This window comes from Astyanax mexicanus, chromosome 18 (assembly GCF_023375975.1).
Source record: "Astyanax mexicanus isolate ESR-SI-001 chromosome 18, AstMex3_surface, whole genome shotgun sequence".
Classification (NCBI taxonomy): domain Eukaryota; kingdom Metazoa; phylum Chordata; class Actinopteri; order Characiformes; family Acestrorhamphidae; genus Astyanax; species Astyanax mexicanus.
Window position 1 is genome coordinate 2,922,460 of NC_064425.1, and position 18,637 is coordinate 2,941,096.

Here is an 18,637-nt window from a genome sequence, read left to right on the forward strand (position 1 = left end):
CTCTCCTGAGAGGGGGTGCTTTTCTTGGCGGGGGTGCTGAATTCGGCACCATAGTAGTGTCAAAAGCTGCACCCCTGGCATAAAAAGCACCCTCTCTCGGCAGCACGTATACACCGTCTTCTGTATAAAAGCAAAGATAATTGCTTTAGCTAACGTTACTTAGAAACGTGCTCCCGAGAATGGGTGCTTTTTCTGGCGGGGGTGCAGATTTCGGCACAACACCAGCACTGATTATAGACTCACTAGAGGCTCATCATTTACAGGATGGTCCCCTAAAATTGGGAGATTTGTTTTGTGATTGCGAGGAAGAGAAAGAGCAGATTGGCCTCAAATTCGCCTCAATTCTTCTGTAGTGTATTTCCAGGCGTGAATTGGGCGTACAGGTTTCTGCTTTGATGACGACTTGATGAAAAAAGGCACATCGGCCTTGAAGGACGAAGAATTCAGAGGCTGTTTTATCCTGCAGCCCAAGGGCACTCTCTAACTAATGTGGCAGGGTGAGGCTTGATTTGCATGTGTTCGCTCTAGACAGCACAATGTCGTTTAGCCTCACGGCGTCCATCTGCGTGAGGACAGAGAGACACGCTAGGGACACACAGCACTGACTAGAGGACATACGGTCCAATGGTCTTATTGGAAACAAGGAAACAATGGAGACGTTCTGCGTGCTGACATGTGGGACAACTGAAACAAGTAGCATATGGTTATAGACTTTAAGAATTTGTATAGTCATAAAAAAACTGGAAAAGTCATAGAATCTGAAAATAGCAATTTCCAGACCTTTGGAAAAATAAAAATCATGGAAATTCAATTCTTGGTCTACAAACCTGTGTGTTTCAGTTTATCGATGGAGAAAATCGATTTTGAGCTAACAAACACATCAGCTCAGAGTTAATATAGTAATTTAGCCTCTACACAATGGAGCTCTCAGGATCTGACACACATTTTATTATTAAAGGAGAACTCTAGTGTAAAATGGACTTTTATTGTAGTAAAACATGATAAAAAGTTCTTACCTTTAATGAATAGCTCACCTCCGCTCTCCCACAGCGTTCAGAGATCCAGAAATTTTAACAGTTTGTCTAAACACCCTTCAGACTGGGTGATACGGGGCATAATTTACCCTGAAGATAAATCACTTTTTACACTGTTATCCAGCTCAAAGTAGCTCCACACCTCCTTACTAGAATCCGGAGAGCTCTGACATTTAAAACGAGGCATTAATAACTTAAAAAGTGCAGAAGAAGCTCATTAAAAAAAAAAAAACTATTTATATTCTATAACTCTAGCTTCAGCTCAGAGCACCGCCATCACTGTACTGATAATGAAAGACATACATATATATATATATATATATATATATATATATATATATATATACATAGATTTCGCATAGCCTGTCTCCTGGCACTGGCTGCTACACTATGTGGAGTCTATGTATATATATGTCTATGTCATTATCAGTACAGTGATGGCGGCACTCTGAGCTGAAGCTCGTGTTATACTGATTTTTAAACAGTGTTTTTTAATAATGTTCTTGTGCCCTTTTTTTTAAGTTATTAATGCCTCGCTTTAAATGTCAGGGCTCTCCAGATTCTAGTAAGGAGGTGTGGAGCTACTTTGAGCTGGATAACAGTGTAAAATGTGATTTATCGGGGCAAATTATGCCCCGTATCTCCCAGTCTGAAGGGTGTTTGGACAAACTGTTAAAATTTCTGGTTCTCTGAACGCTGTGGGAGAATGGAGGTGTGCTATTCATCAAATTAAAGTACTTTATATGATGATTTACTACAGCAGAGTTCTCCTTTTAAGATTTATCCCTACTATAATCAATTTTAATTATGCTGTACCTTTAGTTGATTTTTGTTTTTTGTTTTTTTACTGTTCATGTCTGCTCTGATGTTTTAAGAATCATTTGGTTAATTACAAAATTTCTTTGAAAGTTGGAAAAATAAAGAAAAAAAAATGGAAATGTATTGGTTAAAACGTGTATGTATAAACACATGGCTTTTCTCAAGGCTTTTCCAGAACCCCCCACAAATCCAATCACAGCCAAACCCTCCCCCTCCCTCTCTCTCTCTTTCTTTTTCTTTCTTTTTTAATGTTAGAGGCTAGAGTTGCTGCAAATACAACACAATCACAGCAGTAATGATAGGCTACTTGAGAATGAAAGGGAAATTGCAGGGGTTTTATGTTCCCAATCTTCTTTTACTTCCTCTTTCCTCTCTGTAGTGTAAAGTGTAAGAGTTTTTAAGCACAGCCTCTCAGGCTCTCGTCAGGATGATTTGACAGGTGGGGTGTTGTGCGCGCTCGTAACACATCGACAGGAATGAGAAAAGAATTTCTCCTGAGCAGAAGAAGACCTACGCCTGACTTCTCATCTAAAACAAATAAAGGAGCTGCTGAAAGTTCTTGGTTTATCACTCTTTCTCCTGACTGCAGTACAGAGGAGCAGAGATAACCCTGGGGGGAGGGTGGCGGCGCTGCGGCGTCCTTCACTGTGTATGTGGTTGTAGCTTTGCTGCTGGAAAGATACTTCCTGTACAAGTGTCTCAAAACAGGACAAGTTATTTTTTATGCTTTATTATCTGAGACTGTGGATTAAAAAACTCCTGCTTGAGTAAAATTAGCGATGCACCAATATATCGTATTTTTTTACACTATAAGGCAAACTTAAATTTTTTAATTTTCCAAAAAATCGACAGGGAGCCTTATGCCAGGTTCACACTTCACAATTTTGGGCCAGTTTTGATCGCCGACAGTTTTTCACCAATCGGCAACAAAAACTCTAATCGGAGGGAAATCGGGGATCACTCGGCGCTCGCTCAGTCACGTAATGTAAACTAATGAAAGGCGCTCGCTGATTCATCGCTGACTGAGTGCCGACGAGTCCCAGAAGCCCGGTAAATATTCAACATGTTTAATATCTGACTCAGTCAGCGACTAGGAGTCACGAGCAGTGGTTACATACAGCCAATGAGATCACAGATAGAGAGAGAGAACCACATGTCCAAAACACATCAGAGCTGTTTATGGAGAGTCTGACCACCCTATCATTCCCCTGTTATATCAAGAAATGACTCTAGAGGAATCTCACGAGTGAGTCCTCTATGAATAGGTTTAAATGGAGCTTAAAGCTTAAAACATTAAATTAAAAATAATAATGAACTACTAAAAATTATGAAAAACTAAAAGTTTGCCTGTATATTTAAGTTTATCTTAAGAAAACAGGTTTTACAACTGAAGGACTGAGGATTACAGCACAACCCGTTGTGCAGTGTGAACCTGGCGTTATAATCCGGTGCTCCTTATGTATGAATTCTACCAGTCAGCTATTAAGGAGCAGTAAAGCCTCTCCACTGAAGTACAGAGTTATACAGGAGTTTCAGTTCAGTTCTCCAACACCGAGACACAAGGCTAGTGCAGTATTAGCATTAGCAGCTAACCACAAGTGCTAGCTCTTTCACCATTCAGAGGTGAGACTGCATTCACTGTGTTAAAACTTTAAATCTATGTGGGAAGAACCGCTAGCTAATATCGCTCTGGCTTACAGGAACACTCAGGGTTCCTCAGTGTAGCGCTGTTGAGCGGCATTAGCCGCTAACCACGGCTAGCCTTAGTGGAAATCTGAGCTGGACTCGAATTCCTTCCTGACTCTGCTGATCATGTGACGCTATGGTGTTCACACTCTCCCAGCTTCTGATTGCTCACACTTGGTCTGTTTTAGTATAAATACCCCCGGTTTCCTTACCCCTTCGCAGAGTATTGAACCTAGTTAGATGGTTCTTCTATGATGCAGGCCCGTAGCCAGGGGGGATCGAAGGGTTTGTTCGATCCCCCCCCATCCCCCACAACCCCCCCTCAGCCACCCCAGTCCCCCCCCAATCCCCCCCCCCCCCCCCCCCCCGCCTGCCCCCAGAGTAGTGACGAGTAAGAAAAATTGTTAATGTTTCTCTTTACACATTTTGTTCAGACTGTTTTACCCCAATCCAGTAGGTGGCGGTAATTCCCCCATTTCTGTTCTTAGCTTGTGGAAAGAATAAGAATCAGGGGAAAGTTACTTGAGAAAATGGGTAAAAAAGAAGACAAGGAGCGAAAACGGAAGAAAACGGTGGTAACATTGTCCCAAAATATTGGTGACTTGCTCAAAAAAGGCCCAAAATCGGTAAGTTGCTGAGTGCAGGGCTTCTATTTCTTTACAACTCCCCTGCGTTAAAAGTGCCGGGCTCGGCTTAGCCCAATAGTATAATTGTACATGTAACACCGGATTATTACTGTTATTATTGCGATAACTCCAAAGTCTGGATTTTAGTTGATTTTTAAGAAATGTAGGTTAAGTGACAATAACATTCAGTCACTCACTTTGCAGTTCTGACGATCAAGCTAGGGTGTATTTTACTCTCAACATGCCTGTTGCTCCTAAGGCCATATATAAAATACAGTATAGAGGTGTAAAAAGGGGGTTAACCTCTTAACACGCCCTGGCCCGCCGGCGGACCAGAAAAATATGATATTTAATATCTGGCTGTGTTTATGAATACTTATAGGTTCAATGTAGACACCCAATATGCCATTTTAAAGCTTTTCAGTTATCTAGCCTATGTAGCCGTATCTCATTTCAGAAAATAAACATTTGGGGCGAAATATGCCTGGTTTATGAAAGTTATGAAATATTATTTTCATATTTACGTTTTTCGTACGTCCATATTTGATCGAATGTGGACATGTTATACACCATTCGAACCGTCTGCCTCTCCGGATTACGGAACTGTGTTTAGAGTTTAAATCTGCTTGTGTTTCGCTTTGTGTTTACCTCAGGACACTCGAGACACACACCCAACCCCCTCCAGCACTTCCCCCACACTCTTACCTTCAAAACGCCTCCAAACTTAAGAAAATCCATCAATCCAGTCACCAGTAATTCTCACATATATCCAAACAGTGCTTGAAATAATTTGAGGCAGAAAAAAATATCAACTTTAACGCGTTATTAAAAGCGGATTATTGGTCGCTCCACGAATCCACGCATATCTAATGAATCAGCAGACCCTCACAGAACGAAGTCCCAGCACAGTTATAGGAAGATTTTAATAAGACAGAACACTTCAATTTATATTATTATTAATTCATGTTTAAGTTTTAATGACCATACCGATAGTGTTCCTAATGAAGTAATTCTTATCTATTTATGTCAATAGTAGAGAGATAGACAATAAAGGACAGCAACATCAGAGACAGACAATGGAGGGCAGCAACAGAGACAATGGAACAAAGCAACAGATAACTGAGGTGAGCAACAGAGACAGACAATGAAGTCACATCACAGATGTAGGAAGTTTGAGTAACACTTACATTTATATCAAATGTATGTTAGCAGTGGGGAGCAACAGATGAACAAATAAGGACAGCAACAACAGATTCACAACAAACTTATAATAAATAAAATATGTCTAAATTAAAAGGTTTGAAGTGTGTTCGTGTATTTAGGGGGCATTGGAGTAGAGAGCCAAATGAAGTCCACTTTTGGGGGAAAAAAGATCCCCCCCCATCACAATGCTGGCTACGGGCCTGTGATGTGTTTCTTTGTTGTTTTCTTTGTTTTCTTTGTTACTGACCCATTTTGTGTTTTTTTTTACTACTTTCTCTTGCCTTGCCATCTGTATCGTTTATTCCACGAAATATTGATTATTTCTGAACTCTTAAAACTTTATGAATATGCAAAAAAAGCAAACCTTGCATTATTTGATGTCTGAAAGCTCTGCATCTTTTTTGTTATTTCAGCCATTTTTCATTTTCTGTAAATAAATGCTCTAAATGACATTTTTTATTTGTATTTTGGGAGAAATGTTGTCTGTAGTTTATAAAACAAAACAACAATGTTCATTTTACTCAAACATAAACCTATAAATAGCAAAATCAGAGGAACGGATTCAGAAATTGAAGTGCTCTCTTCGTTTTTCCAGAGCTGTATATACATCCAGTATAACAGCCCATCAACTAATATATTTGCTACCACCAACAACCAAAAGATTTTCTGTGGAGGCTTTGACATTAGCAGTGATCACGATATCAAGAAAAACCTGCTAAACTAAACCTTTATCTGTTTATTTCTATCACACAACTATTTTTATGATTATTATTAAGTGAAAAAAGTATTTTAAATTCCCATTACTCAGTCACACTCAGTGTTCAGTCACATCATGTCTGAAGATAATGATGAGCATCAATCAGGGAGTTCAGGAGCTGCTTTACCCAGAAATGATGCACCACAAACTGAAGCTCTATGATTTAGGGAAGATGGCAGCAAGGCCACAGAGCTGAGACACCTGAGACACGGGCGAATTTTAACTGAGTGATAAACTGACGTCTCCAAAACGCCTGTCTAAATTACCCGTCTCCCTCCCACACACTAGATGCAGGATGTAGAGGGATGTAGAAGTGGTTTTCAGTATTTGTAATAACAGCCACAACTTCCTGTTTGGAAGAATCTGAAAGAAGTCAGTCAAGCAGAAAATTGCAGTAATCCAGGTGGAGCCGTGGCAGGTAATGGAGCACGGCGTGAGACGGGATCAAATCTGCGTCTCTGATAATATTACTGTTGACATTTTAATGCAAGCCTCAGGAAAAAACAACAGGAATTAGTTGTTTTATTAAAGCAGCTCTGTCACACTTCCAGACTTCCTCCTGTCTGAGCTGATTTTACAGACAACAATTTACATAATTTATATTTTTAATAGAGGACTGATAAAAATCACAAAACTCCAAAGTTTCCATGATCTACATTTCCATAACGAGTTGCTCTTGTCGCTCTGCGTTTGTCGCTTGTGAGCGTAACAAAGTTCAATGCGCACGTGTTTCGTGGTTTAGCTTAAATATGTGTTTGTATTAAATATGTATTTGATAGCTAAATGAATATCACTAAAATAGTTAATAAATTGATTTTACTAAGACAATGTTAATGTACTCTTATATATAATATTCACCATACAGTCAGTTTTAGTACCGCTTGAAATCGGGAGATCACTGATTTGAATCCCGGTTATGCAGCTTGCCCTCAGCTGCCAGAGCCCTGAGAGAGCACAATAGGCCTTGCTGTTTCTCTCTGGGTGGGTCCTAGGGTGATGTGGATCAGCACAAGGCTGCATCTGTGAGCTGATGTATCAGAACTGAGTTAGCGCTGTGATGCTACTCGGCAATGCTGCATCATCAGCAGCAGTTCAAAAAGAGGCGTAGTCTGACTTCACATGTATCAGAGGAGGCGTGTGCTAGTCTTTACTCTCCTGGTGTTGAGGCATCACTAGTGAGTGGGTTTGGGTAATTGGCCTTGTAAATTGGGGGGAAAATGGGGTAAAAATAAAAAACCAAATGTTTTGTGTATAAATGTGTATAAATATGAGGAATCATTTGGCCACTTTATTCTGCAGCTATGACTCCTTTAATAATGTCCCAAGCACTCTCCATACTTTTTTATACTTCTAAACTACTTCATGTAGAAATGTGTAAAATGAAGCACCAGCAGAGCATACTTAGGGTACGTTCACACTACAAATCCGAAGCCACGTTGCTCAAATCTGATTTTTTGCTCAGATCAGATTTGTCTATCTTGTCGGTTCACATTCACTGTAAATGTAAGTGATCTGTATCTGTGTGTAATGTGAACAAATCTGTTCCTGAAACACTGTCTCACATGCTGCACATTGATACCTGTATAAACGCCTCCTTCTTCACCACCAACAAAACCCCTCATATTAGAGAGACGAGAGACTCGTAGCTTTATAAAGGGAAATGGATGAGTTAGCAGCTCATATGTGGAGCATCTTTTGCTGGAGTGGAGAGTAAACAGCTGCTCTGAAGTTCATGCTCAGGTCCAGGAGGTGAAAAAAGGACAGGCTGTTTGCTTTTGCTGTTTTTTGCAGCTATAGCTGAAATAGAGAAGCACGTAGTGCTAATGCTAATGCTTAAAAGCAAAAAGACTCATGAATTCAGCATGATTTGACCGTTTACATTCATGTTGCATTTACATTAGAGGCTTCAAATATGTTCAAATGTGCTTCTTATATGCTTCTGTCTTTTGTAGCAAGTAGCATACTTCTAGTATACTTCATTGGGTATAAAATTTACTTTAATTTTTTTAATTAGTAGTAGTAATTTAATTTACTTTCTAAAAAGTTACAAGATACATTGTACTTTAAGTAAACTACTGTAACAGCTGTTTTAACACACTTTGCTAAAAATGTACAAAAGTATATATTTGGAAAGACGTATTTAAGAAGTATATTGAATTACATTAAACTAAAAGTGAACATTTGATGAAAGCATAATATTAATGTACTTTTTATATATTTTAGGTAAGTATTTAAATCTGTTAGTATGTTTACAGCATACTTAGACATTTCTCAATATGTTTTAAGTACAGTTGAGTATATATATTTTTTTCACCAGGGTGGTAATGTGAATGTAGCCTCAGAAGTGATAGTTCTATTGGAGAACAGTATCAGTTAGTGAGCTATAGTAATAGATGATGCTGCTCCTGAGGTGGGTCTCAGTGGGAAGTTGCCTGTGGATGCAGGAAGAGTGATGTTGAGGCAGTGAGGGAAGCCTGGTGAGCTCCCACAGTGATCTGACTGTAATCACATGCTCGGTTAGACTCACCCCCTCAGAGGGCAACTATACAGACAATTAGCCCGGGCCAGCTGAGCCTCCGGCAGGTGCTGTGTTTGTTTTTCTAATGTGTTAATAAGATCACTCCTGACGCTCGGCGGTGCATGCCTCGCACTCCACCCAGCCAAACTGCACAGCGCTTATTCATTTAGCACCTCTACACTGCCACAAATTACTAATACAGACAATTTGTCCGGCCTGTTGGACAATCATTTGAGGAAATAGCATCGATTCCTCTCGTTCCTGCCTCACCTGCCTGCGGTGCCAGAATTACCATCGATTGGCAAAAGGAGATTTCACAATCAAATCAAATTCCTTATAAAGTAGAGTTTTAACCCTTAAAGCTCCACTCGGTAGGATTGAGATTTTGAGCTCGTGGGCTCCCCCTACAGTTGCAGAATGTAATAAATGTTTCAGGCGGATTAGTTTTATCTTTCTCGTTTTCTGGCTTTCACAGACATATTCGGTCTCTTTCCAGCTTCTGCCAGAGTGTCTATATGTTAGTTTGTAAAGAATGAACCAGTAGTTCTTGTAGAACTGTTAGAACTAAAGGTCGGAAAGCAGGTCGCAGTTCTCGCGAGCGCTTGTTAGCGGACGTCTCGGAAAACTTACAGAGTCTGGTTTGAGTTCAGAGGAGCTCCGGCACAGACACGAGAGCACCGCTATTCCTCCTATTACACCTCAGTTCAGTGCTGCAGTGAGTTTCAAGCTGTAATTTTACTTCTTTAAAAAGATCAAAAATCAAGGAAATCCGACCTAGTGCTGCTTTAAAGGAAGTGCAGGAGAGATGCTAAAACATTTATAGTGCCCTATAGCTGCCAACACAGTTTCCTAAACAACGCATAGTTTGTTAGCAGTTTGGTTAGTTATGTACTTTGGAAAACACTTACATAACATTGCATAAATGGACCTGTGTACAGGTTTAATAGATGTCAATCTTTGAGCCAGAAAACATGCTGTGAGTAAGTCTTTACAGTTTCTTCAGACACTTAAGGGAACTTCTGTCTGTAATACATGAAGCAGCTAAATTGTACTAAATCAACACTAAAACTTAATCTTACACTGCAAAAAATGTAAATTGAGATGTATATGCTTATATTAAGTATAAAAAATTGTGATGTAAGGCTTAAATTTGGACACAGAATGACTTGACTTTTGGATTTTTGTGCTCATTTTTATTTCAAATTACTTAAAATAATAAGAAAATTCTAAGACTAATTCAGGTCAAACAATCTACAATGCTTGGTAAGAATTTTGAAAGTTAGATAATGTTAAGTTTGTTTTAAATACACAAAGGCTTCATGCCTGTTTTAGTAATATTTCTTTAGTAGTAGTTTTCCACCAGTAATAGTGGTAGTGCACCACTGATCACCAGCAGGGGAGCTGGGTGATGGAAGGGAAGAATCAGTGGAGTTGGGTCCTAAAACTCCAATTCCCAGAATCCCCTGCAGTGATCAGTGTCAATCAGTCACACCTGTGCAGCACTCTATAAAAACTGAGCCAAAGGCCTCAGTCTTTGTTTTATCTTTGGAGAGGGGTGACTGCTAACAGAGGAGAAAAAGAAGAAAAAAATTAAATACAACACAAAAAAACTAAAATACCACAAGAACAAAGAAAAAAAAGAAAATACAACAAGAAAAACATAAAATAACAAAAAAAGAAAATACAATAAGAAAAAATAAAATGATGAGAAAGAAGGAAAATACAACAAGAAACTAATTATAAAATAACAAAAAAGTAACAAGAAAAAAGAAAGAAAACAAGAAAAAAGAAAATAAAACAAAAAAAAGAAAATACAAATAGAAAATATAACAAGAAAAAATATATAACAAGAAAAATATCGAATAAAAAAGGAAAAAGAAAATAAGAAAAAAAAAGAAACTATAACAAGAAAAAATAAATATAAAAAGAAAAAGAAAATATAGCAAGAGAAAAAAGAAAGTACAACAAGAGAAGGAAATAAAGTTGAAAAAGAAAGGATAGGATAAAGGCAAGGGAGTGTTTATCAGAAATCAACCAGCATAGAGTACTTTTACTAGAATTAAACAAATTAAGGAAAAAGAGAGTCTCAAGTTTTTTGTTTGAAGTTTGCTGTCTTTTGTTTAAACACACCAAGAGTGGCATTTCCTTTGTTCTGTTTCCCGCCTTTTTTCTGAACCTCTTTTGAGACTCATTCTTCAGCCAGTTCAAATCAAGGCCTGCTTACTTTCACATTTCCACAAACACACAGTGCATTATCATAAAAATCTTACAAAAACCAGAAAATTATCATTTCTCTCAAAGCAGTAAAAAGAAAAGATATTGTTTATAAAGAAGGACCTTCATGTATTAATATTCTTACATTTTATTAACTCTGAAGATCTCCGCATTTACCTTTAAATTACTTTAGTATAAAAAAATATAAAATTACAAACCATGCATGTTATTGAGTGTAGCACTATTGATAAGTAGTTTTTAAGTAAAATTGGAAGCGTTTATTGATCTAAACACAAAACAATTATTAAAGCAGATCAGAGTTTTATTGTCTGTCTCTCCTGCATTTGAGCAAATCAGAGGTGAGAGTGGAAACTCAAATATCCCAGCATCCTTTGCAGGAAGGATTAGGGGGACTCCTCTTTACTGAGGTAACTCTAGGTCAAATCTTACATAGGAAAAATCATATGTGCCAATACATATCAATAATTAAGACTGTTCTACATTAGAGATATGATATCTGCATTAGAATCAATAATGAGTAAAATGTGAACATGTCGTCTGTGTTCAGGGTGTATCAGATTACTACATGCAGCTGAAAGTTTAGGATCTATACTTTTTGAAGAGCGTTTCTCTGCTTGTTTAATAACCATGAGCAAGAAATAATTCATCAAAGCAGCGGCTTCTCATGTTTGTACCGTGGGAAACTGGAAACTGAAGAAGGTTAAAGGAAAAGTCAAAGATGAAGCAGAAAGTCTGAGATTTTTCAACTCTTGTAAAAGAAAAGTGCATTAAAGTACATTTTTTTTAAAGTGTACTTAACATGGAAAAGTACGTACTTTTAAATTTAAATTAATATGTGCTTAAATGCCTACTAAATGTACTATTTTGCAAAAGCTTAAAGTCATGTACTTTAAATATGTTTCAATTGCAATTAATCTATATTTAAATACAACATAAAAGCATTAGGTTGTGTTTTTGAGTGCTCAACTTCTGCAAACTTATAGTAAATTTTAAATTTTGTGTTTTTAAAACATCATTTTTAAGTATCTTGAAGTTTGTTGTAAATGTACTACTTTACGTATTGATACACACATTTTGTAAACCAGGGGTCGGCAATTAAGTTTGGCCACAGGCCAGATATTTTACAAGCCATTACTTGGTGGGTCACAAAAAAAATGTGTTTTGTAAAATTAAGTGTAATGTGATGGAGGAAGAAGTGCTGCTACAGACTAGTAGCTCTCCAGCCCAGAGGGTTGTTGAACCCAATTGCAGAACAGTTGAATTGAAACCAGGTAAACCCAAGAAAAAAGGGAAAAGATAGACAGGCAGGGGAGGAATGTAAACAAAAGCTCACCAGAGAAGCATTTTATTGATTTTATTTATTTTTTATTATCAATCATTTTAGTTCAAACAACCTCAGGCCACTGCTTACAGGCACTGTACGCAGTATTTTAATGCCATGTACATATTTTCTATCAACACAATAATATACAGGGGTTGGACAATGAAACTGAAACACCTGTCATCATTTTAGTGAGGGAGGATTCATCATGTCTAAATTGGAGCAGCCTGGTGTTCAATCTTCATTAATTGCACATTGCACCAGTAAGAGCAGAGTGTGAAGGTTCAATTAGCAGAGTAAGAGCACAGTTCTGCTCTAAATATTACAATGCACACTATAACATTATGGGTGACATACCAGAGTTCAAAAGAGGACAAATTGTTGGTGCACGTCTTGCTGGAGCATCTGTGACCAAGACAGCAAGTCTTTGTGATGCATCAAGAGCCATGGTATCCAGGGTAATGTCAGCATACCAACAAGAAGGACCAACCACATCCAACAGGATTAACTGTGGACGCTGTAAGAGGAAGCTGTCTGAAAGGGATGTTCGGGTGCTAACCCGGATTGTATCCAAAAAACATAAAACCATGGCTGATCAAATCACAAATGAATTATTGTGGTCTAAAACCAGGTGTTTCAGTTTCATTGTCCAATTCCTGTAGTTTAAAGCATAATTGCTTAAAAAATGAGCAAATTCTATTGTACTTTTAAAATGTACTTTTTAGTATTCTTTACCTGATTTAAACATATTTTAATGCTCTTAAGTATACTTTCTTTTTGCAGGGGACCACATTCTCAGGCTGAGAAGTTTATGTGGAAGTCTGGGGGGGTAAAAAAATCAGATTTTAGCTACCTGGCCTGAGCTCTCGGACTGTGAGCAGATGATTTGTGAGAGTAATATCCTCCTGCAGGAGATCAATGAGTCAGACTGAGAGATAATGATCTTCTAAAATGCCACGGCACCATCTTACTTTCTAAAAAAACTCCTTCCAAAGTGTGGTGAGGTCTATATCTGTATCTGACCGTTCGAGAGAGAGAGTCCACCCACAGTCCAAGATCTATTATAATTCATAAAGCCTAATAAATCGTTTTATAATGCCCTTGAAATCCAATTTAAAATACATTTAAAATATCTATTTTCAAAGAATAGAAGAAAAGTGTTTTTTCAAGGAGATATTAAATAATTCACACTGAAAAAAGAAAGAAAGAAAAATGCTGGCTCCACATAAACGGCCAACTATAACCCACATGCTTTTACATTCCTAAAGCGTTTTTAAAGTGCAAAAATGTGCACGCCGCCCAGGCAGCCCAGCCCCCCAGGCAGGAAACCTGCTGTCAGACATAACCTGCATACCTGCATACTTCAGCCGGCCTATGTGTGGTATATTCACATGCTTACCCTGGTAAAAAAAAAATATATATATATATACTTAATTGTACTTAAAACATATTGAGAAATTGCACATTGCACCAGTAAGAGCAGAGTGTGAAGGTTCATTTAGCAGGGTAAGAGCACAGTTCTGCTCTAAATATTACAATACACACAACATTATGGGGGACATACCAGAGTTCAAAAGAGGACAAATTGTTGGTGCACGTCTTGCTGGAGCATCTGTGACCAAGACAGCAAGTCTTTGTGATGCATCAAGAGCCACGGTATCCAGGGTAATGTCAGCATACCACCAAGAAGAACCAACCACATCCAACAGGATTAACTGTGGACGCTGTAAGAGGAAGCTGTCTGAAAGGGATGTTCGGGTGCTAATTGAGAAATCTCAGATTTATGCACTTACTTAAAATATATTAAAAGTACATTTAATATTATTATGCTTTAATCAAATGTTTGAAAGTAACCTATAATCATACTGTTTTTAAAAAGTACAATATATTGTATTTAAATTAAATAGACTACTATGAAGAACACTTAGTTTAATATAATTCAATATACTTATAAAATACTTATTTCCAAATATATATATTTTTTGTACATTTTTAGAAAAGTTTGTTAAAAACAGTACAATGTATCATTTAACTTTTTAGAATGTAAATTAAATTTCTGCATTCATAAAATTTTTAAAGTAAATTTGTAACATTCTAAAAATTGTAGTACAGTGCATTAAAAATATATTGTATACCCAACACATTATACTAGAAGTGTGCTACTCTAATGTAAATATATGGTGTATAATAAGTAGTGATACAGTTGTAATACTCATGATTAAATCTATTATAATTTTACTGTAAGCATATTTAAAATATCTTGGGGTTACATACATTACATTATATTACAAGTATATTTAAAATAGTCCCATTTTAGTACAGTTAAGTACAATTAACACAATTTAATTAAATACTATTTTGTATTTTTTTTATTCAATTAAAGTATAATAAGTAAAAACAAAGTTGTTCCATTTTATCACTCTTTAAATATACTGATTAATAATAATGTGGCTACAAGAAAACACTTTAGTGCACTATAGCATAATAATGCTTAGAATAATTTAATCTACTCTTTTTTTTCACTATAGGGTAGACACCAGGAACAAAACCTCTAACCTATAATCTCTAAACTGAAACTTGAACCCGTTCCAAAAAGCACTTCAGCAGTTCTGGTGTGACGGGGTGAACAGGAATGGATTTGTAGAGATCTGAGAGACTCAGAGGGCTTCCTGTGAGCATTAGACAAAAATAATCGAACAGCCTGAGCTCACTCTGTGCTCCCAGAGGAAAAGAGGACGATCAATAGCTATGATGCTCTTTTGTGGCCGATCGCTGGTGATCTACAGGGAGTACTAGGAAATCGTATTATGTTTGAGTAAACTGTTCTGTGTGACTCTTTCATGGGTAGCACCTTTTTAAAAATGAGGATAAACAATGATTAACTCTGCATTATTTTAGTGCACGATATAATGTGTTTACTGAGTGTTTAAAGTTATGTTTTTGATGTATTTTTGAAGAATAAGCATAAATTCATGCTGGGCAGTATACCGATTCATACGGTTTACCAAAGAGGAATTTGGAACCGGTATGCATTTTTATACATACCACCATACCACTAGAGGTGCTGCGGAGTACCGTGTAGAAGACCATCGCTAAAGAATGACAGTAGCAGGGCTCGCTAGCTAATGCTAGCCTGTTAGCATGACAAGCTAACACACTGTAGTTCAGCTCAGCTCAGTCTTGCGTTGTCCTGCCTGGAGAAACATTAAAAAACAGAACTCCTGGAGATTCTGCTGCTGCTCCTTGCAATATAATTAACTATAGCCCTGTTTAAATACTTTTTAATGCTGTAGGGTGAAGGATAATTTTATTGCAGACTACACTGTATAAATTTGTGGAGAACCAAAGGGAATTAAATACTTTAAAGCCTCTAATGGCTTCAATAATAACACATTGTAAATTGATATTTACAATTGATGATATTAAACTTGTGTCTAACCTGTTCAATAGAGCTTTAGAGAAATAACTCTTTGAATACTTATATTTAGAGTATTTTAGGTCTGTTCATAGTGTTTATGGAAATTTAATATTTAGCTACCTTTAAAAATGAAGCCGTGTTAAAGTTGTTGGCGTATCTCATTTTTTTTTTTTTTTAAAGGTCTATGGTTTTGTATTGTTAATTCATATATAGTGTGATTTTAATTTTGCGGGACAAAGTAAACCCAATACTAATCAAAGCCTTAATTTAAAGCCTTACTGTTTTATACTATACATACTCCTTACAGTACAGTAACTCACAAACCTATATTAAAGCCCAGTCATGCAAAAACATAAAGTAAAATAAATAAATAAATAAATAATAATTACAATAAAATAAAAAAGGGAAACCGTCAGAATCTTGCAAATTACAATGATATATACATTTTTGGTCATACTGCCCAGCACTAATAAGTATGTATATTTATGTGACTGGTTGACCCAGCTGCAGTTTTATAAGCCTATTTACAAATCTTCTTTGAAATATATGTTCCCCAAAAGGTGATTTTCGCCTAGCCATGCCGTCTTTGGGCACCGCTGTACTGAAAATGTGAAATGACAAATAACAAAACAGAAGCAGAGCTTTCTGACCTCTTAAAGTTTTAAGAGTTCAGAAATCAATATTTGGTGGAATAACCCTGGTGGTTTTTAATCACTTTTTTTTTTTTCATGCATCTTGGCATCATGTTCTCCTCCACCAGTCTTACACACTGCTTTTGGATAACTGTATGCTGCTTTACTCCTGGTTCAAAGATTTAAGCAGTTCAGTTTGGTGGTTTGATGGTTTGTGATCATCCATCTTCCTCTTGATTATATTCCAGAGGTTTTAAATTTGAGTAAAAATCATAGAAACTCAAAAACTTGAACAAAACCTCTTTGCTGTGGTAGATAAGTGGTAGGTAATTGCAACACAGCTGCTCGAATCTTATTGCTTTATCTCACCTTTTACACCAGTAAAACTCCCACTCTCTCCTTCTCTACCCACCATATGTCTCTCTCTCTCTCCGTAAACTCAGAGCAGTTATGAAGCTTTATGGGGTGTACAGCAATAATCTGAAGCAAAGTCTTTTTTCTACTTTGAGCGAAATCCCATCTGACAGAACATCTGACAGAGCCTTTCAAGTGAGCTGAAATGCTCGATGCTGTGAATGGAGTGAAATGTGGAACTGAGGTGGAGGAGGCATGTGGTACCTTTTGTGTTTAACCTCCTCCACTCGGCCCCACAGTCCAGCAGCAAATGCAGAATTCATGTTTTATTAAAGACACAATAGTTCCTGAGGAGGAAAGTGAGGGCTAAGCGTATTACAGGAAAAAACACACACCTAGTTCTGATGAAACGTTACTGAACCAGTGTGCAATAATGCCCTTCAGACACTGTAAAACTGCTTCAAAAATACATCATTTAAAGATAAACCCTCAGTCTCAGCATGTTTAACTTTTATTTTCTCCATGAATTTTACAAGCAAAGCCTTTTAAAGCATTATATGCTTTACCGAATAAACCCTTTTAAATATATATCATGCTGTTTTAAAATAAATGTTTCAAAGTGTTTTAAATGATAACAATAATTATGCTATAGAAGAAACACTTACTGGAATCATGTCTGAAATACAGAAATACAGGTGTGACTGCAAAAGCAGTTTTAGGGTGTTGGTTTGGTAAAAAAAAAAAAAAAGTGGTTTGATTGAGCAGGTGTGGAAACAGCAATCAAAAGAAACGTGATCTGGTCTCGAACCGAATCAAATACCCTCCTTTTATTTGAGCTAAACTGCTGATAAGGTGCAGTTTAGTCTGATATACATTAGCCAGATAATGCTAATATCCATAGCTATGAACAAATGCTGTCTCTGCTGCTGCTCCATGCTGTTTACACACGTGCTCTGTGCTGCATTCACTGCTTGCAGCCATGCAACTCCATTTACTATGTGTACATGTGCACAGCATGTCTCATTTTTAGCATGCCTTCATGTCTCATTTCACATGCCATACTCTATCCATTTGTTTATTTATTATTTCTTTTATTTTTTACATGCATTTTCATTCTTGTTCTTAGTTCTATTATTCATTGAATCACTTATCATTTATAATATTTTACTTTACTATTATCTATTTACTTATTTTATATTTTATATATTTTTTTACTTTTTATGTCAATTTGTTTTTATGGTATTTTATAATTTTCTGTTTTACATATATATTTTTATTAAATGTTGATTTAACATGCGTACTTTTATTTTTTATATATTTTTTTACTATTTTATTTCTTATTATTTCTAAATTATCATTAAATGCGTTCAATCCCTTTGATGTTATAAAGGCTCGGCAACATTGTAAATGAGGGTCACCCTCAATGTTTCTTCCCGAGTGAAAATAAAAGGATTGATTGATTGATAAACCAAAAAGTGGTTATTTTTTTGACAATAATATGTACAGTTTAAGCATTGTGTGCAAGTCTTGTTTATTCCCAGCAGTCTTATGGTAAATTACCACACTGGTATGTAATGTTGTAACCACTGGTCTCAGGACCTGTCCTCGTCCTCCCACTCTCATTCCCCTAAACCATGATCCTGTGCTGTATTTTTCTCATACTGTTAACCCCATCTACCTCCCTCCACACCACAGCAGCCGGCTGTATTTCCTGCACACTACACGCCTGATCTTCCATTAATGAACACGCTAGTCACTACCTTATTGATCAGATTGCAAGAAGCAAAACCTATAAAAATCGATCAGTGGCTTTCCTCACTCATAACAGCTACTGAACGATATATTTCTCATTTTAATTTCAGAATTTTAACATTTTACTGCATTCCAGATCTGAAATAGAGCTGTTTAAATGTTGCATTACATTAAATTACATTTACATTTAATTTATGGCATTTATTTCTATGATAGGGGGTGGCTCAATGTAGTTATGAGCCACCCCCTACAGGACTCCCCAAGGACTCTTATTGGTGTAGT

The 18,637-nt window shown here is 36.9% G+C and overlaps 1 protein-coding gene across 1 annotated transcript in view; it reads left to right on the forward strand.

Annotated features, from left to right (window-relative positions):
* Nucleotides 1-18,637, forward strand: part of drd2a (dopamine receptor D2a) — a 114,911-nt gene that overhangs the window by 72,230 nt on the left and 24,044 nt on the right. The window lies entirely within an intron of this gene.